We start from the raw sequence: 14427 nt of genomic DNA, 5'->3' as shown, positions 1-14427 counted from the left end.
AGTAAGTTTTCTGCAATGGCTTGCCTTCCACTAGCATCAAAGATTACTATGTCCTTGGTACATGACCATGGACATGTACCTCAACAGTAGCTACTGTCCCCCACCATCTCTATAGGAGCCAATTCTGGCAGATATAATGTATACCATCTACCTTATGAACTGTATTTCTGATGGTACCTATTAAACTGTGTTAGTTGCTCAGTCATGTTCAACTTTTTGCGACCACATGGACTGTAGCCCTGTAGCCTGTCAGGCTTCTGTTCATGGGATTCTCCAGGTAAGAACACTGGAGTGGGTAGCCACTCCCTTCTCCAGGGGATCTTCCTGACTCAGGGATCCTACTCAGGTCTCCTGCACTGCAGGCAGATTCTTTACCATCTGAGCCACCAGGGAAGCCCAATTACCTACTAAAGTTGCTCCTAAAACTTGGCCATACTCATTAAGAGGTAGAAAATGCATGGCAAATTTTCCACCTAAAATGTCTAAGGAATCTGAAACCAAGGTTTCCTCAAGCCAAATGATGTAAAATTCAAGGGAATAGAGGGAGAGAGGTATTCAAAAGGAAAAATTAACATTTGTTCAGCAACTACTACGTGCCAGACATTTACCTATCAGTTCAGTTGCTCAGTCGTGTCCGACTCTTTGTGACCCCATGAATTGCAGCATGCCAGGCCTCCCTGTCCATCACCAACTCCCGGAGTTCACTCAGACTCACGTCCATCGAGTCAGTGATGCCATCCAACCATCTCATCCTCTGTCATCCCCTTCTCCTCCTGCCCACAATCCCTCCCAGCATCAGAGTCTTTTCCAATGAGTCAACTCTTCGCCTGTGGTGGCCAAAGTACTGGAGTTTCAGCTTCAGCATCATTCCTTCCAAAGAAATCCCAGGGATGATCTCCTTCAGAATGGACTGGTTGGATCTCCTTGCAGTCCAAGGGACTCTCAAGAGTCTTCTCCAACACTACAGTTCAAAAGCATCAATTCTTCAGCGCTCAGCCTTCTTCACAGTCCAACTCTCACATCCATACATGACCACAGGAAAAAACATAGCCTTGACTAGATGGACCTTAGTCAGCAAAGTAATGTCTCTGCTTTTGAATATGCTATCTAGGTTGGTCATAACTTTTCTTCCAGAGAGTAAGTGTCTTTTAATTTCATGGCTGCAGTCACCATCTGCAGTGATTTTGGAGCCCCCAAAAATAAAGTCTGACACTGTTTCCACTGTTTCCCCATCTATTTCCCATGAAATGATGGGACCAGATGCCATGATCTTCGTTTTCTGAATGTTGAGCTTTAATCCAACTTTTTCACTCTCCTCTTTCACTTTCATCAAGAGGCTTTTTAGTTCCTCTTCACTTTCTGCCATAAGGGTGGTGTCATGTGCATATCTGAGGTTATTGATATTTCTCCCGGCAATCTTGATTCCAGCTTGTGCTTCTTCCAGACCAGCGTTTCTCATGATGTACTCTGCATATAAGTTAAATAAGCAAGGTGACAATATACACCCTTGACGGACTCCTTTTCCTATTTGGAACCACTCTGTTGTTCCATTTACCTATACATGCTATCTAATCCGTGCCACAACTCAATGAATAAAGAATTACCAGCACAGATAAAGAATCCAACACTCAGAAAGGTGCAGTAACTTTCTCAAAGTAGCCAGCCATTGGTAGACAACGTTTTGAACTCAGGTCTTTCTGATTTCAAAGTCCAAATTCCTTACCTAGCTGTATAAATAATACTCAGATTCATACATTTATTTTTGCTAAAAGCAATAATCTAAAATTATAAAAATGAGGAAAAGGTAACTACAGAGTAAATATGATGTAAAATATTGCTCTGTTTTGTTTTTTATACCACTAAGTAGACTGTGTAACAAGGCACCATGTATTAAGAGTTTTAACTGGCCTTTTGTTTGATTATAGGCAACAAGCAACTGGGATATCACTCTCAGAGTCTGAATGGCCAATTCTGAAGGCTGAGTCCAACAAAACTATCACTCTAGGGTATCCCTTCTGATTATTCACCAGTAAGGAAAGAAAACCCAAGTGCAGTTTAATTGTCAAGTCATGTAAAGGTGATTTATCTAAAGAAAATTCAGCATCAAAAAGTCAGGTTTGCACTTTAAAGAAATTCTGATAAGTTTAAAATTTGCTAGGGACCTCACATTCCCTTAAATATTAACTAAAAAGTCTTGAAAGAGATCATTTCAATTTATCTCTCCCATCTACCTTGGATGAGTAACAGGTATTTGAGAATGTTTATACAAAAAGAAATAAATATATTCAGTGTTTACATATGAATTCAATAGTTTTTCTCTCCAAACTTCACTGCTGCTGTGAAATACCATCAAAAAGCAGAAACATCATTTGTACATGGGACAGAAGCAGTCATCCAACACCCTGGCCTTTCAGGTATTTCAGTGACCTGTCATATTTCTGATGACCTTCTTTATTGCACTTCAGCTATCTCTTCCCTTGGTCTCCTCTTGACCTTCCCAGTGCCAAATTAAGACTCCCCAGTTCTAAACTACTTTAAACCTACTTTCCTATCCTTGGTGCTTGCTCACTTTACAACTCCTACACACTTGTTCTGAACCCTCATACCAATAGTCTCTTCATTCTCTCCCTTTATCAGACCTGATATTCCTCACTCTTGCCTTTACCAGAAGGTCCATCATACCAAGACCCTAGCGGCCCACATCTCTCTTATCCTTTCATCATGTATGCATAGAAATCCTTTATCCCTGAATGAATCTAACTATTTACTTTTTCTGTGCCTACACTGAAGCTGATGTGCACAACTGGGGAAAATTCCCCACTGATGTTATCCCTCTAAAAATTCTACCTGTATAAAAAGCTTACAGCATCAGCTAAGCCTTCAACATCACCCAGCAATTGTTTTTTCACTAGTCAGCCTAGGCAACTATTTTAAATCTTCTCCAATATCCACTCAAACAACTACTCTCCATACACTCTCCTTTTTATTCTCAATATCTTATCTCACCATTCATTTCATCAAGACAATAAAAACTAACAGACAAGAATTGCTTCAACTTTCCAACAATATTCATTCATTCTCTCAGTATGTATGAAACACCACTGGATATCTGGGGTCTGGAACCAGATCACCTACATTCTTATTCTAGTTTTATCCTTCAGATAAGTCACTTAACTTCTTTGTGCTTTGGTTTATTCATTTCTAAATTGGAGATATGAGTAGTACCAGCTTTGCAGGGTAGTTGTGAGAGTTAACAAGAAGCATATTTGTAACATTTAGAATTTAGCATTTAGAATGCCTGGTACAAAGTAGGCATGCCAAAAATTTTAGCCACTATCCACCACCATCATATAGGCTTCCCTGATAGCTCAGTTGCTAAAGAATCTGCCTGCAATGCAGGAGACCCCAGTTTGACTCCTGGGTCAGGAAGATCCACTGGAGAAGGGACAGGCTACCCACTCCAGTATTCTTGGGCTTCCCTTGTGGCTCAGCGTGGGCTTCCCTGGTGGCTCAGAGGTTAAAGCATCTACCTGCAATGCGGGACACCTGGGTTCGATCTCTCGGTCAGGAAGATCCCCTGGAGAAGGAAATGGCAACCCACTCCAGTATTTTTGCCTGGAGAATCCCATGGACGGAGGAATATGGTGGGCTATAGTCCACGGGGTCACAAAGAGTCAGACAGGACTGAGCGACTTCACTTTCACTTTGTGGCTCAGCTGATAAAGAATCCGCCTGCAATGCCTGAGACCTGGGTTCGATTCCTGGGTTGGGAAGATCCCCTGGAGAAGGGAAAGGTTACCCACTCCAGTATTCTGGGCTGGGGAATTTCATGGACTATATAGTCCATAGTGTTGCAAAGAGTTGGACACAACTAAGCGACTTTCATTTTTACCACCATCATGACAACTACATGGGCCAGGCACCAGATGTATACAAACCTATATGCAATCTTTCCTCCTCCCCTTCTGGTATAACATAAGAGAAGTCTGTGCCTCCTCCAAAGCGAATACCTCCACTCTTTCTTCCAACTGGGTTTAGAATAGGATAAAACAGAAATAAATACAGCCTAATGTGAGAAGACCCGGAAGGCAAACATAACCAGCCCAAGGTCATAAGGCTATTAAAATGTAGAGCTGGGTTAAGAAATCAAGTCAGCCTCTGTAACTACATCATTCTGCCTTCTACATTTCCTTCAGATTTGACAGAAAGTTCTCCCTAAATACTTCAGCTCCTGCTATAGAAGTAAAGCTCAGGTTTGACAAAAGAGAATTTCCCCCAAAGTAAATACGGGCTTTTAAAGGCCTGAAACTACAAACACGCATAAAACACTCTAAATTATGGAAGGAGTACTGAATTCTGAAGGTGGTCAGAGAAGGCTTCACAGTCTACAGGATGCCAACAGGAATACTGTGAACAGAAGTATGCAGAAAATCCCTGGCTGAGAGTTAACAAGGGGCAGGGAAAGCCTTGACAGTGAGAAAAAGTTAGAGCTGCTACCAGCAGGAAATCTCCTGGACATGACAAAATCTGTTTAATAAAAAAGGAGAACATATTAAAACTATTTGGCATGTGGGCCCAAATCAAACGGTACAGCATGAAAGTCTGGAGATCACCTGAGGACTAAAAGCAGCGTCCCTTCAAGTAGGGAGTTAGAGTTCCAACAGCTGTCAAGGAATCCTTATCCTTCAAATACTATTAAAGAGGTAATATAAAAGAACTTTAAGGAGTAACTGTGGAGGTGGCAGATAAGAGATTTCACTATGTTCAGAACACCTGGAATCACTTAAGAGACATCTGTTATCATCTGGGAATCAGAGATTAGAGCGCAAGACCACTGGTTTAGGTCAATTCAGAATAGCATTTCCATTTCTCTGCCGCAACTGTTCATACAAGTAGGGCTACAGGACTTTGAGCTTTTCATCACAGCTTTACATGGATTCCTTATCATGGCTCTTAAAACTATATAGTTCTCCTACAAATCAGGATAAATACAACAGATAAATTATAAAATTAAGACAGAGTGAGAATATTAAAAATGTTAGACTATCTTAAATATCACAATATGCCAGGAATTCTTATATATAGTATATTTAATTCTCATGAAAGCATAATTATATATTTGATTGATTAATAAAATTATTATCTCTAACCTGATGTTTAGAAGTAAACTATCTTGCTCAGGGACATACAGTTCATACTGAGATTCAACTCTCAATCTATCTGATTTTGCCACTATACCTTTTCATACAGGGAGAGCAGGGTGACAAAAATCACAAAATGATGTCCCTTCACAAACCTAGACCAATGGCTTACAGACAAAAGTCATCTAAAAACACTGGAATTTACTTAAGTTACTTAAAAAACAATGTGTTTAATTAGAAGCATTTTTGCCCAGCAGGCATGTTAGAAATGATCAAATAAAGCAAAGACAAAGCAGTGGCATTTTCTGCTGGAGAATGTACAGCTGGCTGGATCAGCCTGGGTGGTAACCACCTCTTACCCTCAGCACTGCTTCACTGGAACGCTCCTGGAAGTTATTCTGGTGGGCTGGGACTGGCGTTCTCTTCCATGCAATGCTTTAGTCACAGACATCAGCCCCAGTAGTGGGGGAGGTTGAGTGCAAGTAGCTCCCTCCAGGCCACCTTGTTAACTACCAGGTTGGAGGGACAAAAGCCCTCAGAGCCTGCACTGTCATCAAGCGTGCTAAGTCGCTTCAGTAGTGCCTGACTCTTTGCAACCCTATGGACTGTAGCACGCCAAGTTCCTTTGTCCATGGGATTCTCCAGGCAAGAATACTGGAGCGGGTTGCCATGCCCTCCTGCAGGGGATCTTCCTGACCCAGGGATCAAAAGCCACGTTTCCTATGTCTCCTGCATTGGCAGATGGCTTCTTTACCACCAGTGCCACCTGGGAAGGCCCAGAATGATCATCACAGAATGCCATACTGCTCTGGCATGAGACAAGTAGCATAACTTTACATACTTCCATACACCTGTACATTGCTATAACTATAAAACAATGGAGAAATTGTGGAGAACAAATAAATTGAAAATGGATTCCATTCTAGGCTCTCTTCATAATTGGAGTCCCCAGGTTGGTTGCCAGGAACAAACATTTCTCAGTAACAGATTTCACTAACTTCTTAGAAATTATTTTTTTCACCAACTTCCGATATATGTTTTGTACACAAGTTAACTTCTCTGGATTAGCAGGAAAAATGAGAATACACTGTTGCAAAAAGTTAACCCTGAGGCTTAGAGACCTTGGGATGGGAGGGTATCAGGTTCTAAAACTCACTCATGAACAAAAGAGATGTTCAATACATCCATGGTTAGTGGGTGAGGAGAATTCTTCAGCAGACTACCTCGGGTTGGTGTTCAGCGGTTAACCAGCATTTCCCTGGATTTGAACTCTGCTGATTCTACCCCAAGGTACCCAGATTCTAGGATGATCAACTGTAGGACTGGAGCTCAGGGAACTTTACACTCCAAAATTAGATTTTAAAGCCACAACAATTGCCCCTTAAGGGCATGATCTGTGCTGCCCTGTACCCGTCTAGGGAGAAGCCTCTTTCAGGATATATGTGATCCTGGTTACTACCAAAAGCACAGCAAAGGCTATTTTCATGTATTCACTTAACAAAGACACTGTAAGAAATTCTAGAGTGTGGCAGAAAGGCACAGCATAAGAACAAGGGAAATTACCTCTCCTGAAATCATTGTTTCTCAGTTGGCATCTTCACAGATCTCTACTCCTGGGTCAAATTAGATCTGATCAAGTAGAGAGTAGACCCATGGACGACACTTACCTTCAAAGAGGAAAGAACACTTGTGATGCCCATTTGTCTTTAAAGGTTCCCAAACAGTAACAGTATTAAGCTCTCATTTTCAGCATTAGCTGAAAGAGTATTCAAAGCCTTAAAAGGGAGAAGGGGGGAAAGGAAGGGAGCCTGCCGAGGCATCACAGCTGTCTTGAAAGCTGGAAGACCGCTGTAGTCACAGTCCATCAGTTTCATGCCTGTGGTTTCCTTTCATTCTCAGAGTCAATTTAAATTACTAATAATCAGAAAACCTACATGACAAGACATCTATTAAAGACAACTACTAATAAAATCAAAACTAAATATCAAATCGGATCATGGTACGGCTGGCTCCTGGGTTATAATTTAAGCTTGCATGAAGTGCAAACTAATGCAATGGAGGCACTGCTCTGAAGAACAAAATTAATTGCCTTTGTGTGTTCTCCCAACTCACAACACTCCTTCAGGGAAGTTACTGCTTTGTTAACAAACAGTGGCCACTTAAAATCCCAGATGCTATTAGTGTCCCATACCTTCTTGGCGGGACAGAAGCGAAGGAATAAATTTTTGTTCTCAATAAACTATGCCAACATTTTAAAGTTGGGACCACTTTATCATAATCATATGAATCATAAATACAAATACATAATCTAGTTTTTAAGTCTGATACAAATAACTGTCTTGGTGAGTGAATATGGCTACTTCCTATTTTACTATTCCTTTTACCTACTAAAGTTACTATGTAAAATATACAGAGAAAGAGTAAATACAGTTACATTATAGCCCAAGAAACTCTGCAGTGTTTGGTGGCATTTGACATAAAATTTAATTGAAAACATCAGATTAGTCAGGTGACCCAGATACTACTCTCAGCTCTGATCAAGTAACCTTGGACAAGTAACACCTTCTCTGGATCTCTTTGGGAAATTGGGAAGCAAAATGACTCTGATAATAAGTGTGGCTATAAACTTCACGAGAGTGGAGATTTTCTTGATTACCATTGTAGTCCTAACACTTATTTGTTGAAAAAATGAATAGAGTCTATACAATGGACCAAATTCTGACAAGAGGTATATAGGGCAACTTCTCTCTTCCCTACAACACCAACATGAAAGGAAATGATTATCTCTGTTTCACAGACAAGGAAATGAAGTTTAAAAAGAAACCCAACTGTGCAAGATCCACAGCTACTGAGTGGAGTGGGGATTTGAGCCTAGGTTTGCCTAACACTAAAACCTAACTTCATATTTATTTCCACTAAGAGAAAAATAACAGTTTCTGTGAAATTTAATTATTTTACCTATACCACACATTCCTAGTGACTTTTCATCCACCCAAAAAAAACCCAGGATATACACCATTTTTAACTCCCAAACCCTACATTTCTTAACACTTCGCTTACATTTAAGGAATTGTGAGTAACCCAGTGGACAGAGCATTGCAAGAGCCTTTCACAGTCTCCCAAAGGTTGCCCTTTGGCCACTTCATTTCTGGCTTTTGCCAGAGTGCATAGTTTATTTCCAATCATTCTAATTCACTCACTGCGCTTACATTTAAGGAATTGTGAGTAACCCAGTGGACAGAGCATTGCAAGAGCCTTTCACAGTCTCCCAAAGGTTGCCCTTTGGCCACTTCATTTCTGGCTTTTGCCAGAGTGCATAGTTTATTTCCAATCATTCTAATTCACTCACTGCTGCAACGCCAGTGTGTTGCTGGAATGGCCCTATCGCTCTAGCATGAACGCTCCAAATTTCTGCAAAGCAGCTACAAAAGCAATTTTGGAAACATACAACTCTTAACAACTCTCCCATCTGGTTTTCACACCGGCTCCTTCCTCCATAAGCCTGCAGAAGTCACAGGCGGCTCCTGTTTTCTGGGAAACTAGCTGTCTTTTCATCTTGCTGGGTGTATGTTATGTCTGTCTGTCAGCAAATTGGGAAATGGCCTCCATCCTGACAGATACAGTTTGCAAAGCTTTAAGAGCACACACACTAATGTGAAGAAAAAGGACATTTTTCTGTTTTTGGAATCTGGCTATTTGCTCTTTATAGCTTATGTGTCAAGGGATTGGGATTTCCCAGGTAGATGTACTAATGTAAAATGCATTAGTGTTAAGGTGGGGGCTCCCAATCCACCCAGGGCCAAAGGGTTAATACAAAATGACAGAATTTAATGACTGCTATTATGGTTGCCAGGCAACCAAGAGAAGGTGTGCCATAAAGGCCTAATTAATGAATGAGGTAGCAAGAGTTTCTGTTAACTTGGTAAGCAGTTCACAGTTCACCATTGGTTGGCTTTGCCCAGATGGTAATACTCTTAAGCTTTCTTAGCTCCGCTGAGCAGCAGCAAAATAATGTGATTATACTTACAGCTCTGGCTAAGTTCTGACATCTATTCCATACTCAGTGCAATTTCTCAAATCAGTTGAAAAAAGAGTCTCCTACAAAGATTCGTATCAGGGATTATATGCTTGCACTTGATTCCTAATCCGTCCGGGTCCAGAGGAACATGGGATGGTTATTTTCTGAGCACTCTTTTGCTGCAGTAACATAAAGAGTAATCAAAATTTACGGTCAAATCTGAATGCCATTGGAATTAGAGGATTTGTTGGGAAAATGTTCTTTACAAAGTAAAGGGCAGATGACAGTAATGAAGGACCACAGTGGGAGTGTCCACAACTTGCCAAGGGTCTGTACTAATGTCTTACATTCATTATCTCTACCTTTCCACAGCTTTTTAAGGTAGGAGATACTGCTCTCACTTTATGAGCTAAGGCTCTGAGATACCGTTAATAAGTATCTTGTTCAGCATCACACACATTGCTGGAATGTGGCTGAGCCATGATTCAAATCCTGTCCTGACTCCCAAGCCCATTCTCTCCACAGCATGCTATGCCGGGGATGACATCGTGATGACAACTGCCCTCCTGAGAGTACTCGTTTGGTGTCAAACCAGAGCTAACACTTAACATCTATTATTTTATTTGATCTTCATCCTTATAACAATGCAGATTCTGTTGGAATTATTAATCTCCTTTTGAAAGAGAGGGAAAATGAAACTCAGATATCTGGCCCAAATCACAAATCTGGTAAATGGGGAAACTAATACTTGAACTCAAATCTTCAGTTCAAACCCGCTGTTCTCTCACTGTGCCACACTACCTCCACTCTTAAATTAGGGCTGGCTCTAATTTCCATCCTGAAAATGGACATTACACTCAGTAATTCTATTTTCTCCATGCCACAAGCATCAATTAAATATGTGAACTTTTCTTTGGACAGTGTACCTTCTACACCAGAATGTAGCTCAAAAGTCATCACCTATTCAAACAGGGTTAGGTCCCTGAAAGCAGGTGTAATGGATTGGTGAGACAGGAAAAAAGGATTTTCACCCCCCCAACCCTCAGCTAAGTCTTGAAGAAAACAGAGAAAACAAGAGGGGCTGAAGGCGCAGAAGAGGCAGCAGTCTCAGATGGCCTGAGATCCTAAGGGAAAGTTCTTACTCTTTAAGGGGGGGAAGGCCTGTGCATGCTGAAGGGCCACAGTGGGGCCCCAGATGAACAAAGGTGAAAGAAGTGGAAGAAAGACTGGGACCGGTTACTCTCATTAGTGGGCCTGCAACTTCAAATGTCATCAAAGTAGAGGACCAGCTCAGTCTAGCACAAGATCAGAAGAACTGCCCCTCCAATCCTTTCAATCGCCAAAATGCAGTCTTTTCACTAGCACAGACAAATGTTCGCTTTTCTTACTATCAGGGCTATTTAAAATACACTCCAACCTTTTTGGACTAATCATGGCAGAGTTAATTTCATCCTATTTTTTTAATGGTTGGGCCCAGGATTATTTACAATTGACTCTTGCTTATCTATGGCAGGGGCTTCCCTGGTGGCTCAGACGGTAAAGAATCTGCTTGCCATGCAGGAGAATTCTGCAACGTGTGAGACCTGGGTTTAGCCCCTGGATTGGGAAGATTCCCTGGAGGAGGGCATGGCAACTCACTCCAGTATTCTTGCCTGAAGAATCCCATGGACAGAGGAGCCCAGCAGGCTAGAGTCTATGGAGCCGCAAAGAGTCAGACATGACTGAGCAATTAACGCTTTCACATCACTTTTATCAATGGCAAGTTTTAAACTCCTAGACTGGTTTCCTGCTGCCATTCATGTATGGGCTGCCTCAGTTCTGCTGTTTGTGAGCGTACACACGGGGAAGACAAACAATACTAGATAAAGCAAAACGGAATCAGAAAACTAAATTATCTGCCTTTGCCCAAAAGAAATGGCATTTATTCATTCACTCAACAAATATGCCATGAGCATTTAAAGGCAACATGCTAGGTATTTAAGTATAACAAATAGGCCTTTTAGATTATAAGCCTTTAAGATTTAGATTATAAATGATATTAATAGTTCTTCCAAGTGTATAATTAAGTGAGAACTATCTTCTGCCTCAGTCTGCAAAGCCCACTCACTTGCTCACTTACTCTAATACCTCAACTCTCCCCTTCCCTATCTACCCCGACACAGGCCTCAGAGTTTCCCTTCTGTCCTATTAATTAATTCAACTAAAATGGAAAATAATTTCCAACACACACACATCTTATTTTGTCACTGCCCCGCCCCCCCAAGATTCTTCAGGTCACTCTTTACTGAAGTCGGGCTCAAGTCCAAAAGCCACACATGGCATGTGGTGTCCTTGCTCTCTGATCCTCCCCACACAGGCCCACTCTGCTGCAGGCACACTGAGTGACTTGCTGCTCTTTGTCCCTATCCCAATCCCCAGCTATGTGGGTAACACACTCATCTGCCCTTTAAGTGTCATCTCACTTCTGAATTTATGAAGTGAGCAACCTTCCCCAAAGCTTTCTTGTTTTATATATTTATGACACTCAAATGTTACCATCTTCTGTTACAAAAACACCTCACCTCTGCATTGCCTAGTTCATAGCAGAATGCAATAAATATTTACTGAACTGATATTTATTGAATAAATGGACTATAACTAACTACAGCATATGTAACTATAACATACTACCAATTTTATATAGCAAGAAAAAACTACTCGAGCTTGATCTTTGCTTGCTATCCAGATTGTTAAAAAAAAGAAAAGAAAATTCCAAATTTTCCTTCCTTCTTTCATTTCTCTTCCTTCTTTCATTTCTCTTCCTTCCTTGAACTAGCTCACTAGTTCAGCCTTTGTAGTCTTAGCAATTAGTGCTTACTCCCATCTTTCAAGTCAGTTGAGATGCTCCAATTAACCTGCATTTCTCATCCTTACCCCAGAGTTGGAAATTGAGAGCCACTATATAAAACATGCACCACTCCTCAGAAGAGGGAGGATCCCAGAGATCACACATGTGGAACATCTAATCAACTTCTAAATTCACACATACCTAAACTTTCATAATGAAACTTTAGTATGAATTTCATTCTTTAGCAGTACTGAAACACTGCATTCTCAGTGCTGGCTCCAGGCCAAATCTGTCCTCAACTTTGGCACTGAGAGTTCACCACCTGAAGTGAGAAGAAGAGAGAACGGGAAGAAAAGCAGAGGACCATAAAATTGCAAAAATATCCAATGAGCACACTTGAGAAGAAAAGCCTGGTTGACTTAAAATGAAAACTAGGATGCAGACAGGAGGTGGCAGCATGGACTTGAGGTCTGAGCATCAAAATGCCTGGCCAGGCCTCCCTAGCCTTTTCTTCAAGGCTGTGCCACTGAGGCTAGACCATAACCTCTCTGAGCACAGGCCTGTTCTTTATAAAAGGAGCAACTTACTTCTCATAGTCTAAAGGATATTCTAAGAACAAAAATACTAAAGATAGTAAGCAATTCCTATAAGAATCAAGCTGGAAAAATGTAAATTATCTCCCAATGCTTTCATAGCTGATACAAAATAGTCAAAATCTGAGCTTGCATTCTAATTTTGACTAATATTCTAAATTGGTTTCTAATGACTCAAGAACATGAAGTTGGCTTTATTGTATACCATTTCAATCTGGTTCAAAAACCATTAGCAAATCCATCTACAGGAAGATTCTTAGGAAAGAGAAATTCAAAAGCAACTTTTAGTCATTTTTGAAATCTCCATTTCAATGAGTTCTAAGTTTACAATAAAACATCGCTGCAACTGTAACGCCATTCAGAGAGCAATGATACCAATTAAGTATGCCTCAAACCTCAGTAATTGTTAGAGTTTGATATGGCTAAAAATTTAGAAGTTGAATATAAAACTCTCTCACAACCCTCATTATATTTTTATTCAAAAAGTTGCAATATTGGTAGCATGATTGTGAGTTAAACACTAAACTTCAGCGACATTCAGAGACATCATTTACAAAGCCTTTTAAGACACTTAAAAGCTGAATGGCTCAGGTCTTTGATGTGACTGAATGCTTTGCAAACCAACTTGAGAAAAATTTCCTTTTCTCCAGTATGCAAAGACAGCTGCCCATGACTACAGGTTCTAGAGTGTGATTTGGAAGCATTTTAGCAATACTCCTCATAATTCAAACCCTGGTTAGTGTCTGTCTTTAAGGGTCATTGTTGGCCAGATGGAAAATATTAAGAAAAAGATATTGCAACGAAACCAGAGGCTGTGGAACACAGTTGCAAGCCCCAGTTAACCACAAGCAGACCTGCAGGCGGGCTCTGCTCAGCTATGAGCAGAACTCTGGCGCACCCTCTCTCTGCCCAGCAGCAGGAGGGCCCCAGGCCAGCTGAGAGCAGCCACTGTGCCAAACAGACTGTGCGAGTCTCACTGCTCCGATGCTTCCAGAGAAAGAGGGAGAATCGATGGGCTCCTTTGTAAACAACTTCTTGTGCTTTCAGGCTGTGACTGACTTCAAAGGTGGCATAACTTAATCCTGTCACAAATTATGCCATGGAAATCCTGAGGCAGTTTTCTTCCTGAGGAAATAAATACCTAAGTGGTGGTTGCTTATAAACTAGATTCTAAAAAGTAAATAGCAAACAACAAAAGAAAAACAAGCATAGCTTTTAGCAAGGAAGAAAAATTGCATGGCCAAATATAATTTCTACTCACTATTTAAACCCATTTTCAGTAAAATCTTGCTGGATGTTTTTAATAGACCTCAAATTTTTAAAAGTTTGGGTTGACTATGACATTTCTTTATGTGTCTATCTCCATTAACAGCTCCCAACTCAAAGTACTGACTCACTCTCAAATATTTGTTTAAATAAGATGTTTTAATTGCTAATAACGACTAAACTTTTTAAAGGCATAGATTTCAACAGGCATTCTTCTGAAGTCTTTATGTGTATTAAATTTCTGGAAAAAGTCATTTTACCAAGAAAAACTCTCATTTAGATGTAAGGAAGTACATGATGTAAGACAAGTGTTAATATCATTATTCCCTTTACACAAAAGCCTAGGATAATTCAGTAATAATTTGTCTAAGATTTACTCTAAGTCTGACTATGAATCCAGATTCTTTCACTACTCCATGCCACTTCTCCAAAGCATCTGAACAAACTTTAGCCATTGCAAGCATGGCTATTTCCGAAACGCAGTGGACCATGAAGCCCTTGAGGACAGGGATACGGCTTTATTCATAGCTGAATCCCCAGTATCCAGCATGAAAGGATGAAAAGAATGAATGAAGAGCAATA

General features: G+C 40.7%; 1 protein-coding gene across 13 annotated transcripts in view; it reads right to left on the bottom strand.

Annotated features, from left to right (window-relative positions):
- The window catches only part of DENND1A (DENN domain containing 1A), a 538527-nt gene that overhangs the window by 313391 nt on the left and 210709 nt on the right, over nt 1-14427 (bottom strand). The gene's annotated exons all lie outside the window — the stretch shown is intronic.

The sequence above is a fragment of the Ovis canadensis genome, chromosome 3, assembly GCF_042477335.2.
Source record: "Ovis canadensis isolate MfBH-ARS-UI-01 breed Bighorn chromosome 3, ARS-UI_OviCan_v2, whole genome shotgun sequence".
Taxonomy (NCBI): Eukaryota; Metazoa; Chordata; class Mammalia; order Artiodactyla; family Bovidae; genus Ovis; species Ovis canadensis.
This window is presented reverse-complemented; position numbering and strand designations above follow the sequence as displayed.